The sequence below is a fragment of the Schistocerca serialis genome, chromosome 1, assembly GCF_023864345.2.
Source record: "Schistocerca serialis cubense isolate TAMUIC-IGC-003099 chromosome 1, iqSchSeri2.2, whole genome shotgun sequence".
In the NCBI taxonomy this organism is placed as follows: domain Eukaryota; kingdom Metazoa; phylum Arthropoda; class Insecta; order Orthoptera; family Acrididae; genus Schistocerca; species Schistocerca serialis.
Window position 1 is genome coordinate 26,054,890 of NC_064638.1, and position 16,594 is coordinate 26,071,483.

At 42.3% G+C, this 16,594-nt stretch overlaps 1 protein-coding gene across 7 annotated transcripts in view; it reads right to left on the reverse strand.

The window, feature by feature from the left end:
• The window catches only part of LOC126460875 (putative FERM domain-containing protein FRMD8P1), a 330,902-nt gene that overhangs the window by 295,375 nt on the left and 18,933 nt on the right, over nucleotides 1–16,594 (reverse strand). The window contains exon 1 of one of the 7 annotated variants that reach the window (XM_050095958.1): nucleotides 1,494–1,572. The exons of the other annotated variants lie outside the window; for them this stretch is intronic. The gene's annotated coding sequence lies outside the window, so the exon portion shown is untranslated. Of the gene's footprint in view, nucleotides 1–1,493; nucleotides 1,573–16,594 lie in introns of those variants that run through there. 7 annotated transcript variants of the gene reach the window in all.

The following is a 16,594-nucleotide window of genomic DNA, read 5'->3' on the forward strand; positions in this document are numbered from 1 at the left end:
AGCTACTGGCAGGGTCTCCTCTGCTGGACAGGCTTCAGGGGATGAATCAGATGAAAAGTGTCCCACAATGCCCCATCTTTTCCTTATTCACTCCCATTTCCTTCCCCAATTCGTCAGATACCCAACCGAAGGTACGATGCAGTGTATGCTGAGGGGTGCGTGGCACAAGGCAAGATGTGTGATTAAAGGTGCCTCAGAGACAGCAGGTGACCTCCCTGAGTAATTTGCATTGCACTGTGTGGGGTTCCATAGTGTCGAGTGAATAGATCCCCAATTCTCATGGAACCAAACTGGAGAACATGGAAAACAAAACCAAAACTGAGGGATTTGATGTGACCTCAAACACGGGGAGTGGAACCGATGGAAGTTGTTTTCGCAATTGGATAGGGTAATGTACTATTCCAAGTGAAAACTGTTAATGAAAAGTTGGACCAGGTAAAGATCAAATCCTTGTCTGAGGCTCAGAGGAGGAAATTTCTCAAAGAACAGAAAGAAAAGGAGGATTATGAAAAATGTAAAAGGAGGGAACCAAAAGTCTTGAACCTAAGATTTAAAAAAAGGGCTGTCTGAGAGTGAAAGGGGGCAATCCGATGCCGTATACCTCTAAGATGAGGAACAAGAGAGCAATGGAGTAGTCCGATACTCTCATTACTCAGGATAAATGGAGCCAGAAAAAAATTAAAGCAAGAAATGTGGAAGCAGATCTATAGTATTGCAGTCTCAGTTTGCAGGATGGAGGTTACCCCACAGGGATATCCACTGGTCAACATAACTTCACAGCAGCAGGTGGAGCTTGTTCAGATGGCTCTCTTTGAGAGAGGACTCTATCTGGACACTGGTGCTTTGGCCCTCTGTCTGTGAGGCGATGGAAACAGTGAATTGGCTTAAGGAGGTGCTGCCCAAGATACCTCCGCGAAAGGAGGTGAAGCTGCAGATGAAGAGCTACTCCTCTTAAGACTGTTTGAGAAAATATGCAAGCAGAACCACAAGGTATTGATAGAGAACTAGAGGGTAATCAACAGAAAGGTTGTATCGGTTGGCCAAATCCTTGTGGAAGTCATCAAAAAATCCCTGACAGCTACACAAAAGCAGGACCTGAAGTTGTACTTAAGATTCTTGCAGACTGCCATCAGGATAATCAACGACATCAGAAGTGACCGTGGCAGCAAGGTGGAGGCTGCAACTGTTGTAGGTACACCTGCAACATAGTAAACAGACAGCTGACACCTGAGTTGTCGTCTATTAAAACAGGAGGTAGTCTTGGCCCTGATCCAGGAACCCTATCTGTATAAAGGGGGCATTCCAGGCCTCACAGGAACTGGAGGTAAGCTGATTTATGCTAGGAATCTAAAGAACTCCAGAACATGCACTTATGTTAAGAATGGAATTTCATTCGTGCCCATGTCTGACTTCCGTTCCAAGGACTTGGTGACCATCAGAATGAAACAGCATGAGGAGGGAAGCATAAGGGAAGTTGCATTGACCTGGCTTACCTTCCTTATGAGGACAGTACTACTCCTTCCCAGGAAATGAGGAGACTGGTAGATGATTGCCCACAGCAAAGTAAACAACTGCTAGTTGGTTGTAATGCCAACGCCCACTACCTGTTGCAAGAAAGCAGTGATACAAACAGCAGAGGAGAGTACTTTCTTGCATTTTTAATCAAAAGCAACTTGGAGATCATGAATAGGGAGAGGGAACCTACATTAAGGAACATAAGAAGGGAAGAAGTAACTGACATACCTCTGGGCCCATCCTAATGGGTAGCTATGTCAAACAATTGCACATGGCACTGGAGCCATCCTTACCTGACCACATGTATATTAATTTTGAGGTTGAAATGGGCGTTAAACAGATTATGGCCTTTAGTAATCCTAGGAAAACAGACTACGTCTTTTATAGGAAATATCTCAACCCCCATTTATCCGGAGTTAGAACTTCAATAAGGAATCCAGTAGATTTTGAGGAAATGTCAGATGCAGTGAAGTCTGCCATATGACCTTATATTTATAAAACAGTCCAATCACCGTAAAGTGCACAAATAGGAATGTACACTGATAAACCAACACATTATGACCACTGCCCTCAGCAAGGTTGGATGCCTCTTCGTGGCATTGTGGACACATGACGTAGTAAGGAAAGTATGAAAACTGAGCAGAGACAGATTTGATTATCCTAGCACAGATATGGGCTGCAGACAGAGAAATCCACTGACATAAGTGACCCTGACAAACGGCAAATTATTATCACGCAGAGCCACTGCAGATGACACCTGCTGTTGACACGTTGGCCCAATGACATCGTAAGTTACGATTGTAGTGTATCACTGGAAACATGTCTGCTCGTCAGATGAAACTTGTTTTTGCCACACCAGGTTGATGGTCATCTCCACAAAAGCAACCATCTAGGCGAATGGCTGCTCAAAATGTGCACTACACCAAGGATGCAGGCTGGTGGGAGCAGTATTGCGCTATGATAAGACATTCTGCTGGGCTTACACTAGGTCAGCTGCAGACACCTCTGTCCTCGACGTCTTTCCTGATGATAATGTCACCTTTCAGCAGTATAATCATCCACGTCACAAAGCCAGAATCACACTACAATGGTTCGAGGAGCACGATAGCAAAATCACGTTAATGTCTTGGCCACCAAATTTGTCTGATGTGAATCTGATGATTCCCATCTGGATCATACTCAAGCACCATCACCGTGTACACAAATCAGCAGCCAGTTATTTTTGGGAATTGCCTGACTTGAGCATAGACATCTGATGTCATATAGCTCCTCAATTCTACCAACGAACTGTAAAAACGATGATATGCAGAATCGGTGTTACACTGATGGCCCAACAAGCTATTAAGCAGGTGGTCATAATGTTTTGGCTTGTCAGTGTATCTTGGTGGAACAGTAACCTGGAACTGCAAGGGAAGCGATTAAGAAGACTGTCAACATCTCAAGAAGGCAAGAACAATTGGAAAAATATCAAGAGGCCCTTGTCAAATACAACTGTGTGATTAACCAAGTGAGACTATCATTCTGGAAGGTATTCTGTAAGGATGTGGAAGGTACAGCTACTTGTGTCAGACTTCACAAAACCCCCACGAGTATACCAGCTAACCCAAGAGGAACTAAAAGGAGGAAAGATGGTGAGTATAGAAGACATGAGTGAGACACCAGATGTGCTCCTCAAGACTCGTATCACTCAGTACACTCTGACAGACAACACAGATCAAGATTTAGTCCCTGTGGGGCACTGTTTTATGGGTAATCAAAGGGAGAACTGGGAATTTTCCGGCGAGAGTGTTGATTTCAAAATAATCCAGCAGGCAGTGAGAATGTTTCAAAAATTGGCTGATGTACAAGTTAGGGAAAAGCAGTTAACTGTGGTTACCCTGCATGTAAACCAACATACATATAAACCAGGCTAATCATGTGAAACAGCACGCCACAAACTTGTTGGGAAGGAGGAAAAGCACTACACTTTCAGGAAATTATTTTCTGCATCTTCCAGGATATCAAGGGGGCTTTTAGCTATCTAGCTTCAAATCCACGGTTAGAGCTGCAGAAAAGCATAGCACTGAGACCACTATATGTAGGTGGATTAAGGTTATGTTGAGCAGAAGAAAGGTAGAAGCCACCAAGACAAATTAAAAACATGGTCAACACCACCAGAGGGTTGATGCTCTTCATGGGTATGTAGCTGGTTTTCATCATTCTGAGGACACAATATTTCGATGGTCCACTTGGCTCATCTTCAGATGAGATTTCTGGTGCACAATCACACCAGAACTGAGGTACCATCGTCTATGCATCTCCTTCATATCCCAGGAACAGGCTGCTGCACTTGCACAATAATCGAAAGAGCTGCCCTCTGCAAGATGAAGAATTGCAGTGCCGTCAGTGGTAGAAACTAACAAAAGCATTGAATCACAAATTAAGACGTGACTGTTAAAAACCAGACCATCATCATTTTATACCTGATGAAATAGAGTGCTATGTCTTGCTTAAAGGAAAACCTTTATCTCCGTTAATAATGTTATTGGATAACAGGAAGCCAGAGCAATAATTTGCCAAGTCAATCAACTTCACCAATAATCATCCATATCTGATGATATCACACACTGGCGGATTATTATTTATTTTACCAACAAGATATTGGTTTTGGAGAAAGGCACAAATTTTGTTCCCACACCGAGGAATATGCCTACCATCGATCTTATTAGTGGTGTGGAGCAGGTCATCACTCACTTTCCTGAAGATCAGGCAGAAGAAATTAGAAAGGAAATCTCTCATCATCACCTTCGAGCACCACCACCACCATGGTGTAAAATTTCTTTTACTGAAACTAGGACCATTTGGTCATTGAGGAAAGATAAGGATATTTTAGTTCCTCCTGCTGATAAAGGCAGTGCCACTTTTCTTCTCCCTTGTGAAGATTATTTGGTAATAGTGGCCTGTTCCTTGGAGGATTCTGCATTTGTAAAATACAGAGCGATCCTACAGACTGGATCAAGTCGAAGACCGTTTCACTTATTAAGAAGAGCTCCTTACCTGATGATATCATTACAAAAACTTCATCCAGAGGTGGCAGAACCACCCAGGTTGTATGGCTTACGTAAGGTTCATAAACCTGGAACTTCCCTTTGTCCGATTGTCGGCAATATGGACAGTCCCACTTATAATTTGGCCAAATATCTTGCTTCTATTCTTAGCCTCTGGTGGGGAAATGTGAACATCACATATCAACTCAACTGATTTTACTTGACACTTGAAGTCTCTATGCCTCGGATCATCTGACGTAGTCAGTTTTGACGTTGTTTCACTTTTTGCTCAGGTAACCTTGGAGAGTCCTTGTCGTTAATTGGACAGCTTTTGGATGATAAAACTACTGAGTTATGTCACCACATACTGACATTAATATATTTTTTATTCAAGACTCCTTTTTTGAACAAATTGATGCTGTGGCTCTGTGCACTCCTCTTTCCCCTATTGTTGCTAATCATTCCATGGATGATTTTGAAGATACCACACTCAGGACAACTGCTCTTAAACACACGTTTTTGCGAGACATGAATGATATTTTTATCATTTGGACGGAAGCTCTTTGTTGGTTTTTAGACTGTTTTAACTGCCTTCGCCCATACATCAAATTTTTTATGCAAATTGAAAAAGGTGGCAAATCACCTTTTTTGGATGTTTTAGTACAAAAAACAAAACAGGGCTTAAGGACACAGTGCATTTCATAAACCCATGGATGCAGACCATTATCTCCATGCTAAATAGTTGTCAACCATTGCATCAATGAACAGAAGTTTTATGTACACTGGTCAAGAGAGCTTGTGTTATTTCAGATCCTCATAATTTGACGTCGAGACTGGATTATCCTAAGGTTGTTTTCAGGCAAAATGGATGTACTGATCATCACATTGTTCATGCTTTATAGTTTGGACCATTATGTGAACCAACAATGAACACTCGTACATCAGTTGCTGGTTTTACTCTTTGTGGGGAATATTTCTTCGAAAATTTCAAGAATCCACAGAAAATACAATATTAAAAGCGTCCTTCAGCCTCTGGCCAAAACTACAGCCATTCTTGAATCTGTTAAAGACGATTTGGGACTGACGAAGCTGGGAGTGTATAAAATTTCCTGTTACTGCAGAAGAGCTTACACTGGACACACTATTCGTACAGTTTATGACCGATATGTAGAATATCGACATCACAATTGTTTGCTCCGGCCTGAAGAATCTGCCATTACTGAACATTGTCTCAATGAACGGCATAAAATATCATTTAACAGACACAAATTACTATTCTGGCTTCCTATTACTGGGATTGAATACTTAAGAAATCCATTGAAATACAAGGATCTCTGCTCTCGCAGACCAACACCTTCAACCTATTACCTGGAACCTACCTCTTGATATAAAAGATACCAACAATTTGCTCCACTGACTCTCGACAGTTCCTGTTCCTTTACCACACGGGATCCTGTTTGTCATAACTGATGTCACCTCCCTTTACACTAACATCTGTAATGCCCATGGCCTCACTGCTATTGAACACTTCCTTTCCCAACACCCGACAGATTCCAAACCGACAACCTCCTTCCTATTGACCCACTATATCCTCACCCACATTACGTCTCCTTTGAAGGCATCACCTACAAACAAATTCGGGGTAAGGCTATGGGCACTCACATAGCACCATCCTATGCCAACGTATTCATGGGCCATCTAGAGGAAGCCTTCCTGAACACCCAGAATCCTAAAGCCCTCGCCTGGTTCAGATTCACGGATAACATCTTTGCAATCTGGATCGAAGGTGAGGACACCTACCCACATTCCTCCAGAACCTCAACAGCTTCCCCCCCATTTATTACGCCTGGTCCTACTCTAAAAAACAAGTCACCTTCCTAGATGTTGACCTCTACCTCAAAGATGGCTACATCAGTTCCTCTGTCCATATCAAACCTACTAACCGCCAGTAGTACCTCCACAGCTGCCATCTGTTCTATATGAAGAAATCCCTTCCATACAGCCTAGCCACCCTACGTCATCACATTTGCAGTGATGAACAGTCCCTCTCGAAGTATACTGAGTCTCTCACTGAAGCCTTTACTGACAGTTATTATCCTCCAAACCTTGTATAAAAGACAAATCCCTCGTGCTTAATCATTCCAGTCTTGCACCACCTTCCAAAGTCTCACCGTCCGGCCATAGAGGAGCATTCCCCTCGTAAATCAGTACCACCTAGGACTGGAACAACTGTATTACATTCTCCACCAGGATTTTGAACACCTCTCGACATGCCCTGAAATGACAAATGTCCTTCCCACTATCCTTCCCACCCTTCCCAGAGTGGTATTCCACCACACAGCTGCCTACACAATATACTCACCTGCCCCTACATAACCCCTACTCGCAGCCCCTTACCTCATGGCTCATACCCCTGTAATAGACCTGGATGCAAGACGTGTCCCATACATCCTCCCACCACCACATACACCGGTCCAGTCACAAACAACACCTATTCCATCAAAGGCAGGGCTACCTGTGAAACGAATCGTGATCTATAAGCTCGGTTGCAACCACTGTGTTGCATTCTATGTGGGCGTGACAACCAACAAGCTGTCTGTCCACATGAATGGCCACCGACAAACAGTAGCCAAAAAACAAGTGGATCACCCTCTTGCTGAGCACGCTGCCCAACACGACATCCTTCATTTCAATGACTGCTTCACAGACTGTGTCATATGGATCCTTCCCACCAACACTAACTTTTCTGAACTGTGCAGGTGGGAACTTTCCCTGGAATACATCCTCTGTTCCTGTAACCCTCCTGACCTCAACCTCCGTTAGTCATTGTCCTCACCGATCCAGCCCCTTCTCTGTTCTCATTCCAGCGCTACACAGCCCTCATTCCACTACTGCAGCCAGTCTTCTTACTCCTCTCCTTTTCTGCTAACCCCCTCCCCCCAAACCTATCTCCTGCCCTCTGTCTAACCTCTCAACTGCACATAGCTACCCATACCCTCTCTCCACCTCGTCTCTCCGTGCAAACCAGCAGCACTTCAGTGTCCCCCACCCCTAGCCACAATCCCTCCCTCCCAGCCCCAGCCTCCTCCTTACCACAACCCAGTTACCATTCCCATCATGCAATGGTGCTGCTGCTCGCAGTGTGGCTTCAGTTGACAGAGAGTGCAGTCGTGTGTGTGAGTTGCGTTTGCACGTGTGTGTGTGTGTGTGTGTGTGTGTGTGTGTGTGTGTGTGTGTGTGTGTGTGTATTTTTGATGAAGGCATCACTGGCTGAAAGCTTATTTGTGACAATATTTTTATTGTGCCTATCTCTGCTATATGATGAGTGGCAATTTTCTTTTTCATCATGTTGTTAAAATATGTCCTCAAGATGATGAAATTCAGCTGCATACCCATGAAGAGCATCAACATTTATTACGCTGGATAAATCTACCTAATCGCACCACCAGAAGGTGTCTGTAAGAGGGGTTATGTCCTGACTACTTTGGAAACTAATGGCAAATGAACTTTTTGAAGAGCTAGGATACACAGATGACTTAGTAATACTTGGCGGATTTGACATTACTGTTAGAGCAATGGCACGATGTGCATCGATCATTGCACAAATCTGGTCCATGAAACAGGATCTGTGGGTCAGCCCCAAGAAAACTGTTGTAGAACCATTTACAAGGAAGCATATTCAGTACGTGTACCAGAGACTTCAGCTTCTTGAGGAAATTTTACCTGTAGAGGGGGCAGTGAAGTATCTAGGGACAACCCTGAATGCAAAACTGCCATGAACCCCTCATATACGGAATGTATGCTACACGCAAAAGGTACTCTCATGAGTGCTAGAAGAGACTTGAAAAAAATGGGATCTAAACCCTAAGAGTATGTACTGGGTATACATCACTGCAATAAGACCTGCGATAATTTATGGGGCTTCAGTACCAGGAAACAAAGTAGAACAGAAAGTAGCTGCTAAGGAGTTTGGCAAGTTGCAGAGATTTGTCTGCTTAGCCGTAACAGGCAGAATTAGCAGCACACCCACTGCTGAGATGGACACTATACTGGACATGCCCCGATTACACCTGTGAGGTCAAAATGCAGGCAATGGAAGAGGCATACAAGCTAAAAACTGGAAATAACTGGATTCCTTTAGGACATCGAGAATTTCATACCGATATAGTGAATGTGGTAAATATGGGAATGATGGAGGATATGCCAGCCGACCGTACAATAACTTCCAGCTCTTTCAAATGTAAGAATTGGAAGTAGGGAGCAGTGAAAGAACAAACCACGACATTGTACAGGGGATGTAATCTTGTCTACTGACGGGTCAAAAACAAAGACGTTGGTGCCAGGTTACAGCCTAGGTCACTCAGAAATCAATGGCAACAAACAAGCTGACAGGCTGGATAGGACAAGTGTGACGACTCCATTTACTGGACTGGAATCACTAAGGCAACAGTTAAATCAAAACTATTTACAGGAAGGCAGCATGCAAAATACTGGACTACAATCCAAGAGCAAAAACACAGCTAGCTAATGCCGCCAAAGCCATGTTTTAAGAATAGTTCTGCAATCCTGGGCTTGAACAGTAGAGACACTAAACTCATGGTAGGATTAATGACAGGGCATGGGAACTTTAAGAAACACCTACGCATAGAATATTTGGTTCATCAAGTCCTGATGAAAGTGTGTCTAATAAAGAACAGGTAAAGAGTCTCCTACTACTCTTTAACAATGGAAAATTGTACTGAAATGCAGGAGGATCTGCAGCGAATTGACGCATGGTGCAGGGAATGGCAATTGAATCTCAATGTAGACAAGTGTAATGTGCTGCGAATACACAGAAAGATAGATCCTTTATCATTTAGCTACAAAATAGCAGGTCAGCAACTGGAAGCAGTTAATACCATAAATTATCTGGGAGTATGCATTTGGAGTGATTTAAAATGGAATGATCATATAATGTTGATCGTCGGTAAAGCAGATGCCAGACTGAGATTCATTGGAAGAATCCTAAGGAAATGCAATCCGAAAACAAAGGAAGTAGGTTACAGTACGCTTGTTCGCCCACTGCTTGAATACTGCTCAGCAGTGTGGGATTCGTACCAGATAGGGTTGATACAAAACATAGAGAAGATCCAACAGAGAGCAGCGCACTTCGTTACAGGATCATTTAGTAATCGCAAAAGCGTTACGGAGATGATAGATAAACTCCAGTGGAAGACTCTGCAGGAGAGGCGCTCAGTAGCTCGGTACGGGCTTTTGTCAAAGTTTCGAGAACATACCTTCACCGAAGAGTCAAGCAGTATATTACTCCCTCCTACGTATATCTCGCAAAGAGACCATGAGGATAAAATCAGAGAGATTAGAGCCCACACAGAAGCATACCGACAATCCTTCTTTCCACGAACAATACGAGACTGGAATAGAAGGGAGAACCGATAGAGGTACTGAAGGTACCCTCCGCCACACACCGTCAGGTGGCTTGCGGAGTATGGATGTAGATGTAGATGTAGAAGGAGAATGGTTGGCCTTGCTAGAATCACAGGGAGTGGAACTGCACAGTAAACCCTGTTTTAGTGCAGGCAATAGTACACTAGAGTCGCTACTGTTTTTAACCTCCCTGTTTAAATCAAATCATCAAACTACTCTCTAATCACACCGAGTGTACAGACAACAGTGTGCCAAGCTCTGACAAACCTAGGTCGACACTTGTGCTTCTATGACTGCTAGTGAATATTGTAAATCCTGTACTAAAGAACGAGAGAGAGGGAGGGAGGGTGGAAGGGCGCACGAGAGAGAGAGAGAGAGAGAGAGAGAGAGATACAATGTTATGCATGCTTCTTATGAAATACATTGCAAATAAACGCGTTTGTGTGTTAAACCCTCTATAACATTTGATGTATTCTACGAGTGTTAATCTACCTCATTAGACCAATGGACACAGAAACAATCCTCCAGGATATGGATAAACTGTGTCTTCCAAGAGTGCTAGTCCCACTAGTTACACTAAAGAACTTTTGTGTAATTTGGAAGGTAGGAGACAAAGTACCAGAAGAAATAAAGCTGTGAGGACAGGTTGTGAGTCACACTCAGATAGCTCAGTCAGTGAGCACTTGTCAGTGAAAGGCAAAGCTCCTCGTTTTGACTCCTGGTTCAGTACAAGGTTTTACTCTGTCAGGAAGTTTCATATTGGTGCCCAGTCAGAATGTCCTGTGTTGTTCACTGGTGTTATCGCAGTCTCTGAAGTACACAGATTTCACTGAAACACTTGACCATTTCTCTGGTAACACTGTTGTGCAGTTCCTTTAGAGTGTCAGAGACCTTGTGTTTGCACATAATTAACATATCACGCATACAGTATTGTTTGGATTTAGGAGAACAGTACTTTTTACGATTTATATTAATCATCGAAAGAAGGAACCTAGAGACACTCTGTATCTGATATTAGTAAGTTTGGATTTGAATACAACATTGTTTGTTTTAAGCAACACAAAATGTTGCCTCTTGTTCCTGTACAATTTTATCAACCGACAGCCAGTTCCTCTAACACTCAGCTTCCATTCTTGCCAAGTAATATGGTGATGTTAACACAGTCAAATGGTTTCTCAAGCTCAAGAAACATTCCAGTAACATACTCCTCACTTTCTACGGTAGTTAGCAGGAAAAGACAGATTGCTGCTTATTGTTCAGGAGACACGTTAAGTAGCAGAGAGACACAAATAAAAGAACTGCCTGTCTGCAACTTAACGAGTTTGTCAAAACTCCTATCTGGAGTTTCTGCAGTTATTATTTCATCTTTTAAGCATACTGAGGCTACTTATGTTGACTTGTTTTTTGTAAGCCATTCTGATTTTCTAGCAGAAGGTTGCGCTGACTCAGGAATGTCACCTACATCCACATCCATACTCTGCAAACCACTATGGCAGCCGGGCAAAGGGTCTAGTGTTAATAAATTTTTCAGTTCACTTAGAAAATGAAGATAAGACTGAGATGTGTCAACAGTTTTCAGTTTTAGATTTATCTTCTTTTTTGTAACTTGGGGTTACTTGTGCTATTTTTTGATTGTTTGGGAGAATACCTGATGCAATTACATACTTTACTGCTGTGGCCACAGTATCAGAGATATTGTTTAGGTGCCTTTTTTGTGTCGTGATAAACAATTCATCATATCTGCTGATTCTGATTTGTTTGTTGATATACAAGGTTAATAGGTAGTGGAACATTTCTGACAGTACAAAACCAGATGAGCTGTGTTCTGTGTTTAAAGCTAGCCCATTTGGGCAGAACTAGTCATAGGAACATCATTTACTATTTGCTCTATTGACGCTTCTTTGCCCAGCTTCACAACTAACAATCATAAATTATTATCTGCATGCAGGACTAATTCTGCCTCCTAATGCAAATAACATGGCCAATCATTAACATAAACCAAAAACAATAGTGGGCCAATGATCAAGTCCTATGGAACACCCTATGTAATTTCTTCCCATACAAAAAATGATGCAGCGTCCCTCTTTATATTACTCAAACAGCCTATACCTTTCTTAATTGTGTTTTTGATGATCTACCTCAGATGGGGATGTGAGACTAATTTTTATTTCATCAAATGTCCTCTTATTGTTTCTTCACCATACTATTTTACTTTCCCTTCTTTTTGCAGCTTTTTGTGAAAGGTAATTATTTCAGATAAGATGTGCATACTCCTGTTTTTAGCAACTTTTCTTAGTATGTTGCAAAACTGTTTATACTAGCAAGTAATTTCTAGATCATTACTTGTTTTTGTTATTCTGTGCATGTTACTTTTTTATTTTGAAGATACTGATGCCTCTAGTGATCAAAGGTTTCTTTAATGAACTCCATTAATAACATATAATTTTTTCCCCTACTATGAAATGGGACACCCAGAGCTAGCATTAGGCTCCTAATAAAATTCATCCTTGTCAACATTTTGTAAGCTGTCTCTAAAATCTTCAACAGTTTAGTCATTAATCAGCATGGAGTTTCAATGAAGCTCACAGTTTGCAGTTTTGTCTCCAGAACTGACCCTGGCCCCCTGGTTCAGAGTTGCGTCAAAGGATGGAACTACAGACTTCGAGGGTTCTGCGACAAGCTATGCTCCGACTTCCTTGAATTTCTACATAGGGCTAAGAACTGTACGGTCTTCCTAAATGAATCAGATGTGCACTACATATCAGAGGTTGCTGCACAGACAGCTGACTGTTTCTGGGGTGCACACACAGATTTTTTAGGTTAGGCACCTCTCCATTCAGTCCAGGTAAAAATGGCTGTAAATGACACAGAAGTACAAGTATAAGATTGAAAGAAATGCCTCCCACAGCTGATAGTATTAAAATGCTAGTAGCTAACTGCCCAAACATTCACAATAAAGTGCCAGAGTTTGAAGTGCTTCTGAAAAGCTGTGAAGCTCATATAATACTAGGTACAGAAAGCTGATTGAAACCTGAAGCTGATACCAATGAGATTTTTGTGGAAAATTTAAGCATTTATCGAAAGCATGGGCTAATGGCAAATGGAGGAATGGTGGTGGTATATTTGGCTCAACAGACAAGAAATTCAAATCCACCAAGATAGAAATTGAAGCTGCATGCGAGATTTTCTAGGCAAGACACAGTATCAAGGGTGGACACAAAATGGTAACTGAATCCTTTTATCTTCTACCAGTCTCACTCATTAATATAATAGGAAGTTTAGAAAAACCTCAGTTCGCTTGTACGTAAGTTCCCCAGTCATACTGTAATCATTGGTAGAGACATTAATCATCCAACAACCAATTGAGAAAATTACAATTTTGTTAGTGGTGTGCGTAACAAGATTTCCTGTGAAACGTTATTAAATTGCTTCTCTGAAAAACGCCTAGAACAGATAGTTTAGAATCCCACTCTTGAGAGAAATATGTCAGATCTAATGGCAACAAACAGACCCAACCACTTTGAACATGTCTACATCAAAACTGCTAACAGTGACCATGAGGTGGTTAAGGCAACAATGATTGCCAACATACAAATGACAACTAAAACAAGTAAAAAGATATTTACGTTCAGTAAATTAGGTAAAAAAGTAGTAGTGTCATATCTCAATAATGAACTTGAAACTTCCAACACAGGGCAAGAGCATGCAGAGGAACCATGGCTCAAGTTTAAAAGAATAGTTGACAATTCATGGGATAGATATGTATCCAATAGAACAGCTCGTAGTGGGAGGGTAACTTCATGGTATGCATCACTGTAAAGAAACTTATAAAGAAACAGAGATCACTGTATAATAGGTGTAAAACATAGGGCTACAGACAGAAAATTGGTGAATGAAATGCGTTTGGCTGTCAAGAGAGTAATGCATGATGCCTTCAATGACTACCACAGCAGAAGTAGGGTGTATAATAATTGCATGTTATTTATGGTTGTTCAAAGCAGAAAGACTTATTATATGTTAAGTGAACATTTTAGAGACATTTCTAGCCAACGTGAGAAGGCCGATGATCAGCAGAGTTTGCACAGCACCTGTCAGCACTTCAACAGATCAACGAGCGAACAGACAGGCAATGCTTCCGAGGAGAACAATGACCAGCACTGTTTGCACATCAGTGGTCAATGTTCCAGGAACTCTCAGCACACTGAACTCACGTGCATGATGTATTAGGCGATGTGGAGGAGATGAGAGGGCAATGCCAGACCACGCCAGCATAGATGTAAAATAATGGAAAGCCGGCATGTGTATCGACATTGGTCACGTTTCTGCCCAACGTGAGAAGCATACATCAACGAGCGATGAGTCAGTCACCACCCTAAAAACTTCACGACATTGGCAAAAACGCCAAATAAATACCTCTGACAAACAGGTGTGAGGTTGTCCTTTGAAGAGGTCCTTCGAGGGCAGAAAGAAGACACAAAGAAATGTTGCGTGGACTGCCCTAACGATAGTTAGTCAGCGAATGTCATATTTTGCTACAATGACTTGGCCAATATGCTGCTCCACAGAAGATGATGTTAGTACCATGCCAACAGGTCAACGCAGAAGATGCCATCCCAGATGTTACCAGAAAGAAGTTCGTTTGGTACTTGCCCAGGTGGCTGGTGAGGACAAAGGGACTGCAGCCTCACCACCTGGCAGAGTTCACCTGTGAACTCTGCCAGAAGATGCTGAATCTGAGGGTCTCTGGTTCGATTTAGGAACGGAGCACTCTGTGTCACGCCTTAGCTGCTTGTTAATAAAGCAACGAGTGAATTCACAAGGAGAAGACCGTGCCGCTGCTGCAGTGAATCATGGGCACTGTACTGAATGGAAGAATAATCCACTGGTGTGCCACTGCAACACGAGACGTCGCCACCTCAGCTGTCACCGGAATCTGCACGCTACAACTTCGCCACTCTGCCGGTGTGAGGAATTGAGCAAGTTAAAACACAATGTATTAGTATGTTTGTTTAAATGGTTTTATGTCTCAATAAATGTCTGCTAGTCAAACCACCAATGTTTCACTCACACCTCACCAACCGAGCCAAGGAAAGAGCTCATTCCACCGCCTGCAAAGTGTTACTTGCTTCCCACCATCCCTGACAGAATAATGACCTTTGCTCCCCTCTGTCACTGACACTCAATATCTAGTGTCACTAAATCCCGACCTGATACATTTCGTGTCAGATAACCTCGGCTTTATTTCGAGGTGTATGTGGCAGGGAATTTGTGATACAAGAAATTCACATTGCCATCACCAGCGACAGGTCACGAACTACCTACAGACAGCAGAAGACAACCAGCAGCCAGCGGACAGTATTTCAGTACATTGGCGAGTGCAAATTGGTTTTTCCTTTTCAAGTAACGATTTTGCAGTGTAAAAAACAATGACGTAAAGCTCTCACTCTTTCAAATAAAATTATTCCGATGGTGTTAGATGTTCTTGTTATTTTGATCGAAATTGTAATTAGATTTCTAATGCTACTTGTCCTGTAGCTGAGTCTATGTTCTTGTGGTCATAGGAGGTATATTTTGGGGAATAAACATTTGTTAAATAGGAAAGCATTACAATGAGAGAAAGTAAGACACAAGGAGTTTCCACCCACAAGGCTATTCAGACCCCACTTTATCAGGTAGCCCAACTGAAGTCTGACAATAATGAATTGTTGAATCTATTATCCAAGTATACGTCGAAATCCAGAGCAACCCCTCCCATTCATCAGCAGCCACTCTTGTGACTCCCTTCTCTGGCAAGCCAGGTGAGGAAATAGAAGCAGTTTTTGCTGATTTGTTAGCAGCCTCTAAACTTGATTCCTGGTCAGATAAACAGATGTTGCAAATGACAAATTTACTGTTAATCGGGGAAGCTAAGGCGCATGTACTATATCACAAGTAGTTACAAAATGCATAAACTTTTGAGAATTGAAACAAAGTTTGCTCAAAAGGTTTAAAAATCAGAACAACTGCTGTTTCTATAAGGAGCAATTGAACACCATGTCCCCAAGGCACAACAAAACAATTGAAATCTTTGTGGATAGAATACGAAAAGTTAATAGTAACACTTACCCACTGACAGTGAGTGATGCGGCCAATAAGTATATCCTATGAGAAGCAGAGAATAGGGCCTTAGATACTTTTTTGTGAGGATTGCCACCCGAAACATCGCGCTGTGTTAGAGCAGGATTTTTGAAGAATTTAACTGATGCAGTCAGCATTGCTACAGCATCAGAGGAAATAGACATTGTGACAAGGTGCAAGGAAAGACAAAATGTATTTTCCACAGGGGTTTGCTGCTTCAGATTGGATTGGCAGGAACACACGGCGAACAACTGTCGCTAACCACAGTGTACAAACTCTCGAAGGATGAGCCATATATGAGGGTCGTCCACAAAGTAAGTTCCGTTTATATTTCTATCTGCGGCAGCACTACGATCGAAGTTCCGAGCATGCGCGGCAGTTACTCTGACTCGAGGAGAAGATATGTACGCCATTTTCAGATCGCTGCTGCCAACGTGTGCTTTGTAGTGCTTCTTTATAATGTCAACCATAATTGAAAATGCCGCCGCATATGAAATCAGATCTGTGATTCG